The sequence below is a fragment of the Pectinophora gossypiella genome, chromosome 13, assembly GCF_024362695.1.
Source record: "Pectinophora gossypiella chromosome 13, ilPecGoss1.1, whole genome shotgun sequence".
NCBI lineage: Eukaryota > Metazoa > Arthropoda > Insecta > Lepidoptera > Gelechiidae > Pectinophora > Pectinophora gossypiella.
Window position 1 is genome coordinate 5283421 of NC_065416.1, and position 15308 is coordinate 5298728.

General features: G+C 35.0%; 1 protein-coding gene across 6 annotated transcripts in view; it reads left to right on the plus strand.

Annotated features, from left to right (window-relative positions):
* LOC126371898 (putative polypeptide N-acetylgalactosaminyltransferase 9) overlaps nucleotides 1-15308 on the plus strand; it is a 118345-nt gene that overhangs the window by 47728 nt on the left and 55309 nt on the right. The gene's annotated exons all lie outside the window — the stretch shown is intronic.

Consider the following 15308-nt stretch of genomic DNA (forward strand, 5'->3'; position numbering starts at 1 on the left):
GAGCAAACTATGTCAGTAACTTTATTACTGATTCACATAATTATATTTGAATTTGTCTTTATTCATATTCAAGTTACACGGAGTAAAATTTATTACGAGAGTTTAATATTATATTGTTTGATTGAAAAGATCTGTATTATAATCAAGAAGGATGGCCTGCTACATAAACTTAGCGCTCGTACTGGGAAACCCAGATGATTCGAAGATTATTACGGCAAAAATGAAAGGATTGAAGTTATATCCAAGAAATAGCTTTTATTAAACACAAGAATTGCTCCTTTGTAGTTTTGCAACGCGAAAGAAAATTGCAGCGAAATCCTGTAAGAGGAATTCACTTTGATTGTGTCTAGTGAAATAAAAGAATACGGCAAAAGTCCCCGCTGTTTCAGAAGTTTAGCCAACGACCCGTTATGAAACTTCCTACCGCTGCTGCACCGAGATCGGAATGAAATTAATAACCTGGCGAACTTATTTTCAGAACTCGAAAATGATTATCTGGAGATGAAGGCTTCTTCCGCGGTAAATCCGCGGAGGGAATTCGGCTACCCTAGACTGATTGCACATCTCCCGGGCTTTTCAATTTAGAATTGATCGCAACGAGAATGAGGGGAAAGAAGATTGATATTTGGGATTTTTCCCCCGAACGGTCCCGCGGAGGCCACGCAAGTGAGGGATCGTTCAGTCTGTCCCGGCTAATGATATCCGAAGCTTATCGGCTCGCTTGTCGCGCGTCATTTTTACGGATTCGACGGGATTTATGTAAATTTGTTTTGTCAGCGACCCGCCTTGTTACGAGCCGCGGCAAATCTGTCGCGATATCGCCAATATTGATATTCGCGTTGGATTTTTGAGTGCTTTGCTTTGATAGATTTTTTGTGGTATACATAATATACGAAGCGCTTACTGTATTGAATATTCAAACGTAGAAATTAAATTCGGTCGGCTTCACACACGTGGCACTATACAATAAACTTTCATCTCGCCGTACTTACCTACGTAAATGAATTGTTTGCAAACTATAGAATGTTATGGCAACATTGTAGGTTGGCGCAAAAGCGTTATTAATATTCATTAGTTTGGATACAACCTGCTTGAAATTGGCACCCGGAGTGTCGATGTTTGTACCGGTAATAGCGTAATATGTAGGAATTTTCAAATTAGGATAGTGTTGGTAACAGTTTGAATTCACAAACATTGTGCGTTATGTTTTCTGTAGAGCAGATATATTTGATATGTTCTGCATGTTCAGCTCTCCAGTGAAGCTTCCGTACGTGCACCGAGCCATAAACACATTACGTGCAAACTCTACTCTTATCGACATTACTGGAGCTTCCCCGCTATCAGTACAATACCCCAGCACTAGCTTATAATTTGGGGGATCTATTCTGGTGCGTGCGTCTCAGACAACAATGGAACATCTCAGAGTATTCAGTGAGCGTGCATGTGATTGGCTCTAATAGGTTTAGAGGAGAACGGGGTATTATAGAGCTCTAGACGCGATTTCAACGCGGGCTACACCTAAATAGCTGTTGTACCACAATCAATTGTCTGTATTACCATTTTTCCGTTATAAGTATTGATTCAGAACTTGTATAGGCAAAGAGACGCTTTTACTAACTTTTTTGTAATATTTATTACCATAAAGACACTGTTTTTATTTTGTAACTGACATTCAACCCTTACAATCTTTAACACTAGCGAAACCAAAGGTCATATTTTACCTATCACTCACTATTAATTAGGTAAGTTTAATCTAAGATATTAGACGAAAAGTCAATATCGCTAAAGAACATAGAATATGCTGTGTCATCTCCTAAGATATTAACCAGTGTCTCGAGACACGGACAAGCTCTAAGGAGTTTAGCATCGATCTACTTGATTGATGCTTCTGTAGTCGGCTTAGTCGATGCGCTATGGTGTTAGAGACCATTATGCGCCTGTCTTAGTTCGAGCGATGATGTAGCCGATATAATTATTGCTTGAACACTGATTTCATTATCGTTTTGTGCCGGAAAACGCTCGGAACAGTAAAATTACAATTGATTGCGAATTACAATTAGTAAGAGTGTTCTGTGTTTTGTACAAAATAATGGTACAAATATTATGCTAATGATTCAATGCTCTCTGTCTCATTAGATTCGACCATGTTAGACCATTATGATCCACGCCGGATAAATTTTTGCCACCCGCAATAATAATATCCTATAATGGTCGATGATAGTAATATTAAGTAATATTTTTATTAAAAAAAATATCAATTTTATTGAGAAAAATACACCTTACTCTTCATTATTAATCATTATGCTTACTGGATAGACTCACTACCCGCCACTCGCTTGTAATTAGGCAAGTGCTTTAAATCTGTTGTCGTGCGGAATTGCATTTCACGCTATTAATTATACTGTGATTTGGCTTATCTAAATTAATATACGATCAAAAGAGATAATAAATTGTGACCAAATAATTGTTACGCTCTAGTCAATTGCAAACGTCTATGAATAAAGCTGTAGTGTTGGCGGAATCAATGTTATAAGTAGGTAAATTATATTGAGAATTCATAGCAATCGTTTTCTATCTAAGCAGTAGTACAACAGTGGTACATCAAGTTGTCCTAACCAAGCTCCTCAATCGTAGAACTTTGCTTCCGCAACTCTCCCGATTAAAATATTTTGACTTGGCCAATACCATTTTTTACATATAGACGCGCACAATGGTCTCGATTGTAATTCAACCGGCGCATTATCGCGGTTAGTGGGCGTGAAGAGATAAAACGTGTCCCTCGCACGGTTTGTTAAACAAATCGCCTTTTTTCTACCTTTTTTTCAACCGTAATGCCTTTCTGATTCAGATATCCTATTGTAGGAACTGAACTGGTTTTTTAGCCTGAAGTTTAATCGATAAATGCTTAACGTTTCAGAAGGAAAGTGATGCTCTCCAAGTAAGTGTTTATTGAAAACGAACGTTTCTAAAACTATAGTTTGTTTTTTTTTACAATCCTAAACACATTAGAAACATTTGGCGTTTATACAAGCTTCGATACTCGATTGTGTTTAGTGTGTTTGCAAACTTCAATATCCAATTATTGAGTTTGTACTTTCTTTCAATATTTAACTGAGAGTACTATTAAAAAAAACTCACAAGAATCGCGGATGTGTAAATAAGTTAAGGTAAATACGCAGTGCTTTCTGAAATTAAGGTCTGCAAAAATCAATATGAAAATTTGTATAATAACCTGTACTTAGTAATAACTTATTGGATTGGATCCAAAAGAGTATAAGAACAGTTATATGAACTAAAATCATAAGTGACTATCTAGTACAGGAACGAAATCATATAAAACGATGTCTATTTCATTTCCGGCCTGACTCCGTGTCAATTTCGAGATCGCCAATAGTAATATCGTTATCTTAACCGGCTTTGAGAAAGATTTTTCTCAGGGCAACTGGCTGTATTGAATTACACTCAGAAAACTCGCCATATATACCTACATTCGAATTGGTCTTATTGTATACCTACTACTAATCCAATAATGCAAGTCATATCACTCTGATTTTTATAGTTATTTTATTGGTCTCAACATAAATCAATTGCTTTATATTTTCTTTTGTTTTTCAATACGGGCCTAAACCAATGATTTTCGAATTTGTTTTTGAATTCATGTAAAGGAAACCATCGTGAGGAAATCTACATTTTCGAGAAATATGTCTCGGAGGTATGTGACTTAACCTGTATTGGGCTGGTTTTTCCTTCGCGGGTTGGAAGTTCAGACAGATAGTCGCTTCTGTATAAAACCGGACCTGTCAAATCTTCAGTTTATTGAAGCAGACCTTGTGACAAACGATATATTTTCTCTTGTTTTCGGGTAACGAAACAATACAAGTAGACCATCAAATAACGACTAAGACGGTAAAGTTGTAACTAGTAATAGGTACTCGTAGATTAGATTTATATAACAGCTTTAATACCTCACGACCTTTAACGCCGCTTTCAAGCCTTTGAAATTATGTGGCAACTTGGAAAGATTCCAAAACGAAGTTAAGCTGATGAAACCCTTCCAGTGAATAGAGTAATAATATCTTGTGACTCAATAAAAATACTCTGTAAATTGAACTAAATTGATTAATAACTCCTTTACACTGACATTTTGTAGTGTTCTCTGATTGAATCAGAACAATCGCGGGTGAAAATCAAATTCTCAACGTGAAATGGGTTCGTTTTGGGTTACGCTTTAATTGGAGACCGACGAATTAGACAGTGAATAATTGACAGCATTGTATTAGATTCCTACGAATTTGCAGCTTATAAACCTATTCATTTTCTTTTGTAAGGTTCTCCTTAATTAAACCTTCATCTTGCGTTACATTGTATTCAATGCTGCCTACATTCAATCCTACATTCACGGCTTATCAAAATGCTTTTAACGGGTTATTTTATGTATGAGCACAAACGATGTATTTATTCCGTGTGATGCGTTGGTGTGATGACCTCTTAGCAGGCATGATGAGTACAATACACCTTACGTTTGATGACTCATACTTATGAACATCAGTTTAATTTCTTATAATAGCGAGACTTTACAGCTACATTTACCCTTTAACCTTATGGGGTGCTATCGTTGTTAAAGTTGATGAGCCCGTTAAGGATCAGTTTATAAATATGAAAATTACGTTGACATGCCGTGACGACCACTTAACGGTTTTCAACTTAAAAAGGTCAGGGTTCATGTCACGTGGATCGTGATGCATCTTTTATTTTTTAATTTAAAAGTTAGTAATTACGACATTTCACGTTTTACTTTTACTATCTTAACTAACTAAATTAATAATTGCGACGCGCAGATGGATTTGACATCTTAATTCCATCTTGTCCTTTGCTTTTAACGATATCTGTACATCCTTTACAATTAAATGTCATGACATTTGCCTGTAGCCTTTCTGTTTCGTTATTTAGTATCATCCTCTAAAATATATTTTATTTTTGGTCTTTTTATTTTCGTTTTAATGTTTGCTTGACTTTTTCCTTTAATGTTTTATTTGTGGAAATTTCGCAATTGGACATCGATTTTATTATCAACGAAGGCAATATTATTTACAAAGGGGAAATATACAAGGGCTTAGAAAGCAATTTCACTGCGGCTGGTTCTATCGTGACTTGGGTGAATGAAATTGGCGTAGGGCATTCGGTCGCCGCACTCACCTACTGGCCTTTCGGGTCGTCCGACAAAGCTAGGGATACTATGGACATACTTAGCCTGAGTTAAAGTTTCTGGTCACGAAATGTAATTTATTGTTGGTAACTTTTTGAGTGCTGCCTTTCATTTTTGTATGAATGGCTTCTTGTAGCTGTTCAGAGTGCGTGGGCGGACCATTTATTATAGATGTTTCGCTTTCTGCTTAGATTGAACTGTGTTAAAATAACAGTAAACCACGGGTATTACAAAATTGCTATAGAATAAAAAAATATGTTGTTTAAATCGCCATCAATTTCAACTGAAGGAAAAGGCACTTCAAAAGGCTTCCAGTATTAAGCCTACAAGTTAATTTGCCTATCCTCATCAATAACTCGCTTGTTTCCTAGACAACATCAAGTTATCTTTCGTCAGATTTTGCCTGTATCATATACATCCTTTCTTAAGAGTATAAGCGTCTGAAATTATCTCAATATTCCCATAACAACAAAACACACTTGAGCAATTTTCTTGCCAAGAATATTATATTTCGTTTTGATGCAATATAAAAAATTGTGTGTCAACAATTTGTAGTTACTGTACGCGCAACTCCATAAAAAGAAGCTTTCAAAGTTCCTTTTAATGGGGACAGTAGGTGTCCATATTTTCCAGTTTAGTAGAGCCAAGTGTGTCCGTTACCTTAGCTAAGAGGGCAACGTCGACCCGACCCTCAGGCAATACAGGGGAGTAAATAGTTGGGTTTAGCACAATTACCACCCCACCCCACGAGTTATGTACCATTCGCACGTTACACGCGAAATTAATGTTTCTCTCTGCTTGTACTTTTGTCAGATTAGCTATCTAGGTATTTTCGCTGTTTGCTTTCGACAATTTGTGACTTCAACTTTTTTCAAGATTACATAAATAAGTACAGAAAATCAAAAGCATTTTCCAGTCGTACTGTTGCTCGCTAATTGCTATTATAAGCAAACTATGTTGTTACTCCCATAATTATCATATATATATATATATATATTGAAACTCACGCATATTTCCCACCGAGGTAAACATATAATAATCATTTATGTAATAATATAAATATGAATTACTCGAAATGATCGATTAACTTTAACATTATTTTGTCGTTTGTCATTTGTTGCCATCTTAAATATTAGTTTATTTACCACATCAACTCTGTGTTTCTATGTCTTCATCATAAGGCTTTAGTCATTAGGGTCATGGGCTACAACCATTTGGTCATCTTTTAAATTAAAATCTGTTACCAAGGTTTAACATGTATGTGATCTTATGATCAGGTTGACATTTGAATTATATTAGTGGAATTTTCACGTATGGTAATAAATTTGACCAATTTGGAACATTTACCTTCCCTGCGGGGGTTTGGCGACCGACCAATAGTTCGATACGTGGCCACAGATTGCATATGGCAGAGGTAATGCCACTTGGTAAGGAATGCTCCATTTTGGTAGCGACGATATGAGGAAATTGGCAACAGAAGTTATGTACTTTGTGTTCCCGTTTATAACCAATGGTATGTGGAGTCGATTCCTGTTATTTTAATTCAAAGCTGTAACGTATCCTGTGTAACTACGTAATTAAAGCACAGTAAATTCGAATCGAATTGGTAGACAGAAATATTAATGTAAAAGCAATATTTTTGTAGGTTAATTTATAGTTTCTTAGCAAACAATAAGTATTGTTTCCACCATGTTGCTACATGATGTTTAGTTGTATCGATTTTCGTGATAGGCATAATAGTCGGTCACATGCAACCAATGTTTTCATATGTACCCTTTCGCTTGTCACATTTATTTAATCAAAAGTAGCGGTCACGCAATTTATGGCTTTCTAGATTTACATTTGTATATTACAGACATTAAGTTTCATGTATGAATTGCCTGACGTATAAATTTGTAGCACTAAAGTTTATGATAGCTTGGTGTTTTGAATCATATGCAGCGGAACTTAAACATGCGTTTGAATGATATACACAAAGTAATAGCCGTTTAGTACAACCGGTCCGTGTGACATGGTCCACGCTGTGTAGTTAGCACTAAGCAAGAGCTATTAAATTTTATACCTTTTCTACTTTCGAAAAGTTCTTATTCATATTTATACTTTCATTATGCATCGACTACTTAACTATATTTTATGTTTCTATGTGTATATACCACACATCCATTATATTTACAGTTGGTAATTTATTTTTTGGTTATTTAATGCTACACTACGTTAATACTACATACGTTAAGGTATTATTGTAATTTCGACATAAGTAGTTTTAACTTAATAACATACATTCTCTAATAAAGTTTCTGAGAAAAATATTTCGTTTCTATAGATTTCTACAGTTTTACTCCTTGAATAAGCGTTCTTGTATAAAAAATTCTTCTCAATGGTGTCCATTTTCTCAACATTTCTCAGTAACGTATTGAATTACGGCTAGTAAATCGTTGTAGCCGCTCGACCCATCGGGAAATCGGCGGCGTTGGTTTATTTATTATTTACTGTGGTTTCCCTATTTCTATTTCTGTCGACAGGTTTGCTTTTGTGACCTATCCTTCATCAATAATGTTTCAACTTATTAATACTTTCTATATTTATTCTCCATTAAGACTCCAAAACCAATATTTTATTGGTTGGTCGTATTGATTATTATTTAACAAATAAGTTTATTTTAATGTGTAACTTCTGGATATTTTTAACGTAAGTATACGTTGCGCATATTTAATAGTTTTAACAGCAACATTATCGTCATGGTAATTCAGAAGAACATTAGCAACAACCAAGACGAGACTTTCGGAAACGGATATTCCCATTTGTACAGAATTCGAAAGTAATTACGACACATGATAGATGGCAGCACACAAGATAATTATCAACGATTCACGCAAGTGCGCTCCCACGCCTCAATATTGTAACAATTGTTAAGTAACTGCATTCTACTTGCTCACGTGGTTTTTCAACTCTGGTTTGTGGTATCTCAAGTCTTTACTGAGTTACGTGCATGGGTTCATCTATTATAAAAATGCATTAAGTTATTATGGTACTTTACCTTAGGCCATTTCCTGCGGTATTCCGATTCCTAATGTATTGCTGCTTTTCTTACGAATATATCCAATGGTTGCTGTAAATTTGATTTTTTTTTTAAATCATGTTTCATATACGCAGGAAATGTGAACGCATTTTTAATTAATTTTCATTTTTGATGAATAAGCTTATGTCCTCAACATTTTGTATCAATATCATTTTAATTACGAGAAGCGCTTGGCTTTCATTTAATTTGATGGAACGTGCTTCGAAAAATTATTTTGCTTTATTAATCACTCCCTGCGCAACATTCGTACATATTTACTTTATATTTCACAGAGAGTAGGTAGCCAAATTGTTGGAACCTAGTAATTGTTCGCATATATTAGGTCAATAAAGGCATTCTTAAATACCATGTATTTTCTTTCCCTCGCATTGTGTGTAGATGTCCTTAATTTACGTAGTCATTGGTACCAGATTGAACAAAAATGGCAGTTTCATTTCTGCTCACGGAATCTTTATGTCGTCATTCCGGTAATGAATATTATGATGATCGCCGCGCGAGTGCTCGTTTACCGAATCGGACTCGAACGCGTCTCTACATATCATTTTAAAGGGAAATATTTCAATCTCTGGAAATAGATATATATCATGCATTATATTGGATGTTGCCGGCAATAAACATTGTTATTATTTGCAACATAACCTTTTTTTTTTTTTTTTTTTTTTTAATTTATTGTTGAAAACATTTTACATAAAGATACAATTGAATCGCATTGCTAAACCTTGCAGGTTTGTCTCAATGCAATATTCCGCTATTGTTACAGTTTGTACTTCAGAAGTATACCACTAATTAATATTACTATTCAACAAATAAAGTACACTACACATGTCAAACGCCAAACGCATACATGTACGAAAGAACCGGTAGGATAGGTAATTCGCCACAAGTGAGGCGCATCATACCTACGTATGAGCGGGCGATTCCGAGAAACTGGCAAGCAGCAAACAAGTAAACAAGATAGTAAACCTATTTTCTGAAATAGATTTATGTGCTGATGCTTTCTTAATAAAGTTTTAGGGCATTAATGCGTTATTTTCATATAACCAAACTACAATACAAAACATTTTATTGCACGTATTGTAGTTTGGTTATCACAAAATAATAATAGAAGTACAATCGGTGGATTTAATGCTAAATTGTAATTTCTTCCAGGCAACCTTAAAGTGAACTAAATTGATTTACTTACTTATGTTGGAACACGGGGCGATGTAAGACAGTAATAGAACTACTTATGCAATAAAAAATTAAGGGATGCACTTGAAGCTTATGATGAATAATTAATGGTTGCGCGATCGCGATGCGCGGATTCCTGCATTTTTATGCGACCTACAAAACGCGGATCAGTGACTATTACATAAAGGCGCAACACGCCATCGTGAATATATTACGCTTGTTTACTTTTTGCCCGTCTGTCCGTGTCGTGATTGATTTTATTGCTCGTCGAAACATTGTTGAAGGCTCCAGTGTCGTTGACATCTAGTTTGTTACATTTATCGAAACATAATAACTTCCAACCCTTTATACAATTCAATAACACCAATAAAATGTCTCGTCTGTCCGGTCCTCATAATGTGTTACGCCATTAATTTTGTGTCCATATATAGCGGTATTAATGTAAATGCCATGCGCAGTACGTTATTGTCCAAGATTTTAGTAGGTCAAGGAGTATACCGTCGCGAAGCCAAAACCGAATACATATCGTGGTGTACGTAAATGTGCATAATAATTTGTTTAGATTACAGCCTGTATATTTTCCTCGTGAATACCAGCAATCATACTGTTTAATGACGAAGTAAATACAACTTTTGGGTCGATTGCATAAAACACAGTATTTTACTACCTCCATTTACGTGTTGGATCGAATTGACTATTACTCGTACCTAAACAGTAGGTAATATAAAATTGTACCCTATTAAGTGTATCAAGTACTACACCGATTCAATACGAAGGTATTGTTTTATCACACAGTTATACCTAAATCTACATAAATATGTCTTCAACTTCATTCATTACTCATTCTTAAACTTACTTCATTTCACAACTGTTTGCAGTTTTGGTAGTATCTAGCCAGAGATGTGCTATGTTTAATGTTAGTTTGACCTCAAATACTGAACTTGGTAGTTTTGAAACTCATAAGTGTCAAGGGAGGTTCAGCGGTTTGCCTTGACTTCAGTTCATCAACGAGAATATACAGGCTTATTTCATTCGCACTGACACTTGTAGAAAGTTTTCATGTACTTAGACCTAACAGAAAGTTAGAAGAAGGTTAAAGGGTGCTTTCTAATAACATTTCCAGTCAGTTATCTCGATATCTTCACTCCTTTTATTGGTTGAGGAGCTGATGACAGCCCTTTACGAACGATTATGGTTTTGTATTTATTCACTTAGTTCTATTCATTCGCTATTGTGGCCTTCATTGATGTGTTGTTAAATGTCACTTATAATGTGTCATTATCGTCTCTGGACTCAAATTACGATCTACACAAAAGTTATTTCACTTCACAAAATCTAAGATAATCTTAGTTTCCATGTTCTTATTCTTTATTCAATACGAATCTCCTTGTCTTTGGTATTTATTTTTAGATTCAGGACTGTATGGAGTTTGTTCGCGTGTGACTTGCACACATGACGTTTAATGTCTGTTCACGTTCGTGACAGCGGCAGCGGATACGAGTTAATTCCCCATCGGATGTGTTCCATGAAATCGTGGAAAACCCTCGAATTCACCTGCGTGGCTCGTGAAATTGTTCAAACCTTGTTTGAAATTACGTGAAAATACATGTAACTTATTTATTTTAAACGACACAAATTAGTTCTACCGTAAGTGGCTAAAATAGGTTAGAGTTTATTATGCCATGGAAATTACAAATGTTTTTAAATGGGTACGTATATAACTTACTTCATTTCTTCTTTTTTATTTGCTATATTATATATTATGCATAGTCTATAAGATTCAAAGCTTTTACTATTTTACTGGGTCATCTCGACAGTCGTAATTTCAAGAGAGGCAACTTTTACAATAACAAATCTGGTTTTTTAGAGATGTTATGTATATTTTTATAGTAGGTAGGTATATTTTAATTATGATCGCTGTATTATCTGAAATAATGCAGTCATACAATAATGTCTAATGTACCACAATTCAGGTTGTATATGGACATAGAATTAGATTAGCAAAAACAAGATTAGTGTTTCCAGGTCGTGGATGGTCGCGCGGTGATCCGGACAGCGATCGTAACTAGATTGTGCTGTGCGTTAGCATGTGGGCTGTATACCGGTGCTACTGCATACTACTACCTACTGCCGCATCGTGCGCATATTCGAATGTTACTGAAGTTTAGCAAAACAAAAAAATAGTTGAAAAGATATATACCTACATGAAAAAATTATTACATACAGTGAAGAGAGCCACAACTCACTTGTTTTACTTGACTTATTGTAGATTTGCCGCAGATGGCATTACTTTGCCGGACAAATGGGGAGCGCTGAAGGTTTTCACCCCGTACAACGTTAAAGACAACAGGTCTGATGGTACCCAGTCCACAACTCGTTATCAATAACATAACTACAACAACAAGCTGTTGTCTATATATTTAGCAATATATTTTTGACACCATCTGCTCTACTACTGAACCGACCATAAAAGAAAAGATAATATAAAGTACAGGACACATTGTTGCTGACACAAGTTTCGTAACAAACGCGAAGTTGACACTCGTAAACAGCACGTCGAACAAGCACTCAATCACGGCAGATGGCAACATTTATTTTAAAACGACCAGCACCGTCTCGGACAATACGAAGTCAGTAATTCCCAAACAAGAAATTGAGATGAACCCGACAACAGTAAAGCAGCAGAATGCTACGGATTTGTCGGATCAAACGCCGATCGTAAAGGTGTCATCTCATCACACATAGTCTGAATACCGATAGCGTACCGTTACCTGTTTTACATAACGTCCTACTACTGGCGATTCTACTCGTTTCCACTGACCTTGTTGTACGGTTATTTGGGACTGCTTTTGCAGAGAAGGCATACCATCAACTAATAAAAACTAGTCAGGACTGAATCGCCTTGTCAAAAGAGATGACATAAAATACAAACTTCGTATTAATTGTCGTGTCGCTTACTTATGTTAATTTCCTGAAGTATATCATAATTTCACAATAAGAAACCGTGATGGGCTAGCTGAACGCTTTAGTTTCCTACTATAGTGTCATTTCAATGGACATGTATGACTACAACTATTCAATATCCAGTCACCTTCGCTCTTTTCTGTTGAAATTAAACCATATACAGTGTATAATACATATCAATTATTCGAATTGATTACATTAAATTAATTGAAAATAAAGTTGTCATGGAATTACAAAAGTAATTTTGAAGTTTAATATCTAGCTGTCAAAATACACCTTAGAAACTTTATGCAATAACGTAGGTACAGGTTGGCAAATATGACTTCATTAGGTTTACCCAGCTAAGTTACCGCCATGTTTAGTTATTGCAGCTTCAGTGTAGTTTGTGGCGGCAGCCAAACGGTCGGTCATAAAAATTTATGCCAACTTGACGGTATTGTCATAAAGCCAGCCGGAATTTAGACCAGGTTTACGTTCTAAAACTGAATCCTTCACATTACCATAAGTACCTAGGTTAATCACAAAACTTACCCTATATAGATTTTGTAACTAAGTATTTTATTTATTTTACTGGACAAAACAAACTACAATCTGGTAGTAAGACGAAACAAAATACACAACATGTTTCTTTAAGATTTGGTAAAGGAAGTAAAATATTAATATTATAATAAGTTTTAATAAGGCTTCGTGAGGACGAATGTTGTACTATAATGTAATACTGAATATGCTGACATTTCTAATTCAAGTAGTAAAAGTGCAGTAAAGTGATATGCGCGAGGAAAATTCTTAGCCAGCTTGAATTTCTAGTATGTTGATACACGAAGTTCGTAGAAAATGAAATGAAATACTACATTCTCAACTTCATACTTTAATGTTATCCTCATACTTGGCGTCATGCTTAGTAAATCAATGTTTTAAGTTTCAGCTACTTCGTTTTAATGTAAATGGAATGCTAATATCTACTACTCTTGCAGAAAATGTTACAAAACTTGTCTACTTCAACTGTATCCCGTAAGCTTGTGATGTTATTTATGCAAATAAAATGTGTATCATGTTTTAAATTATTTATTTTTTATAAAATTTTCACTTTTAGCAAGTACTTACGTGTACTGACACGTAAGTACTTGCTAAAAGTGAAAATTCCCACTGGGGAAGACTCGGCCACACATTACGTGCAGTTGAATAATTTACCAACCTTTTCCATAGCGCAATGCAATTCGTGAGGTATCGAAACGATTCATTAAACATATTTTAAATGGCAATCTTTTTTCTTGTAAAGGTCAAAATGTGTTTTTATGATTTTATTTTATCACATCATGACTTATTATTTAATGAGTGACGTTATATAAAATAATCAAACGTCTTTTTTTTGTTATGAATCGCGCTGTCGTATAAGGAAGATATCGAAGTATTAGTATCACTTGGGGAAGCGTCATCGACACGACGTTGTGATGTTTGACCGTCCGTTTGTTTGCACTTTCATCTCTTAGAACTATAATGTGAATTTGTGTTACTACGTGATGTTTGACTGACAACTGGTGCTTTTTAAATTCGTGACGTATAAATGTAAGTGTGTTATTTGATTTTTGATGTGTGTTTGCGAGTTGGAAGAGCGAGGCATTCCCAACACAAGTGTCTTCGACTACTTTTAGGGAAGCTTCATTAATTGATGTAAAAGATTTATAGAAATATTACTATTTTTATTTTTATTTATGTTTTATTTGGTGACGTTTACTTCATCAGATAACAAATCTATAAGAACATTGTCTTAATTGGTAAGTTTCTGAGGTAACTTTGTCTCTATTTTGCTAATATTGAAATGCAATCGGATCATGGGCTGTCCTGTTTTGTATCTTAATCTTATATCACAAAAAATACGCTGGTTTCTGGTTTCTTTAGTTTTGTAAACATTTCCATGTGTCTGCATGTAGATCACGCACGCAAGCTGCACGCCCAAGAAAATTGTGTTTTCGAAAGCAAGCGGTGAGGGTGGCGTCCGGAAAAACCACACTGGCCTTACGTGACGGGTTGAGAAAGCATGTCTCAGTGTTACGTAGATCTGGTATATTCAATGAGATCTCCTCAAAACAATATATCAACATCTTTCTCGTCTATATTATTATTTTTATAAATATTAATTACCGTGCGTTAGTCTGGCAAAAACTCGAAAATGGCTCTACCCATTATAATTGAATTATTTGAGTGTGCGTAAGAGTATATTACACCCGGTTGATGGCGCTGTGATCGGATAAAACATCAATATAATATTAGGGTCATTCTGTTACATTTATTTTAGCCCAATTTAATCTACTACTTTCTTCCGTATGTAGTATTGTGTCAAACCGATAGACCGAGAGACTCTGTTGATATAAAAATACATATTAAGTACCCATACCTAAACATTTAGGTAAGAAATTATACTTACTGAATATATAATACTAAAAGTATATTAAAATGTCTATAACTATGCGATGCGAGACTAGAAAAAATAATTTAATGTGAATAAATAAATAAATGGAAAGGCTTTCAAAGTTAATGATTGAAAATAATTTAAAATCCAAAAAGAATCTTGAATTTTGCGACGGAAAATTTACTTAATAAAAAAAAAGTACTTAGACTAGAAATAATTCGAAGTAAAGTTATTTGGAACAATGAATCCAACAATAATTAACGTTGAGTATAACTAAACAAGATTTCGGGTACACCGATCGTGGAGGCAAATATGCTTAGCTAAGAACAAGTTTTGGCGTAAATACGAGTACACTCCTGGTAAATCTCTATAGAATAATTGTGTTCTGTGTATCCTACTACTTGTTACTGGTTAGTTTTGATAATAAAATTCACATAGCCTTGTCACTAGCAACTAAACGTCTGACAGCTGATTATCCA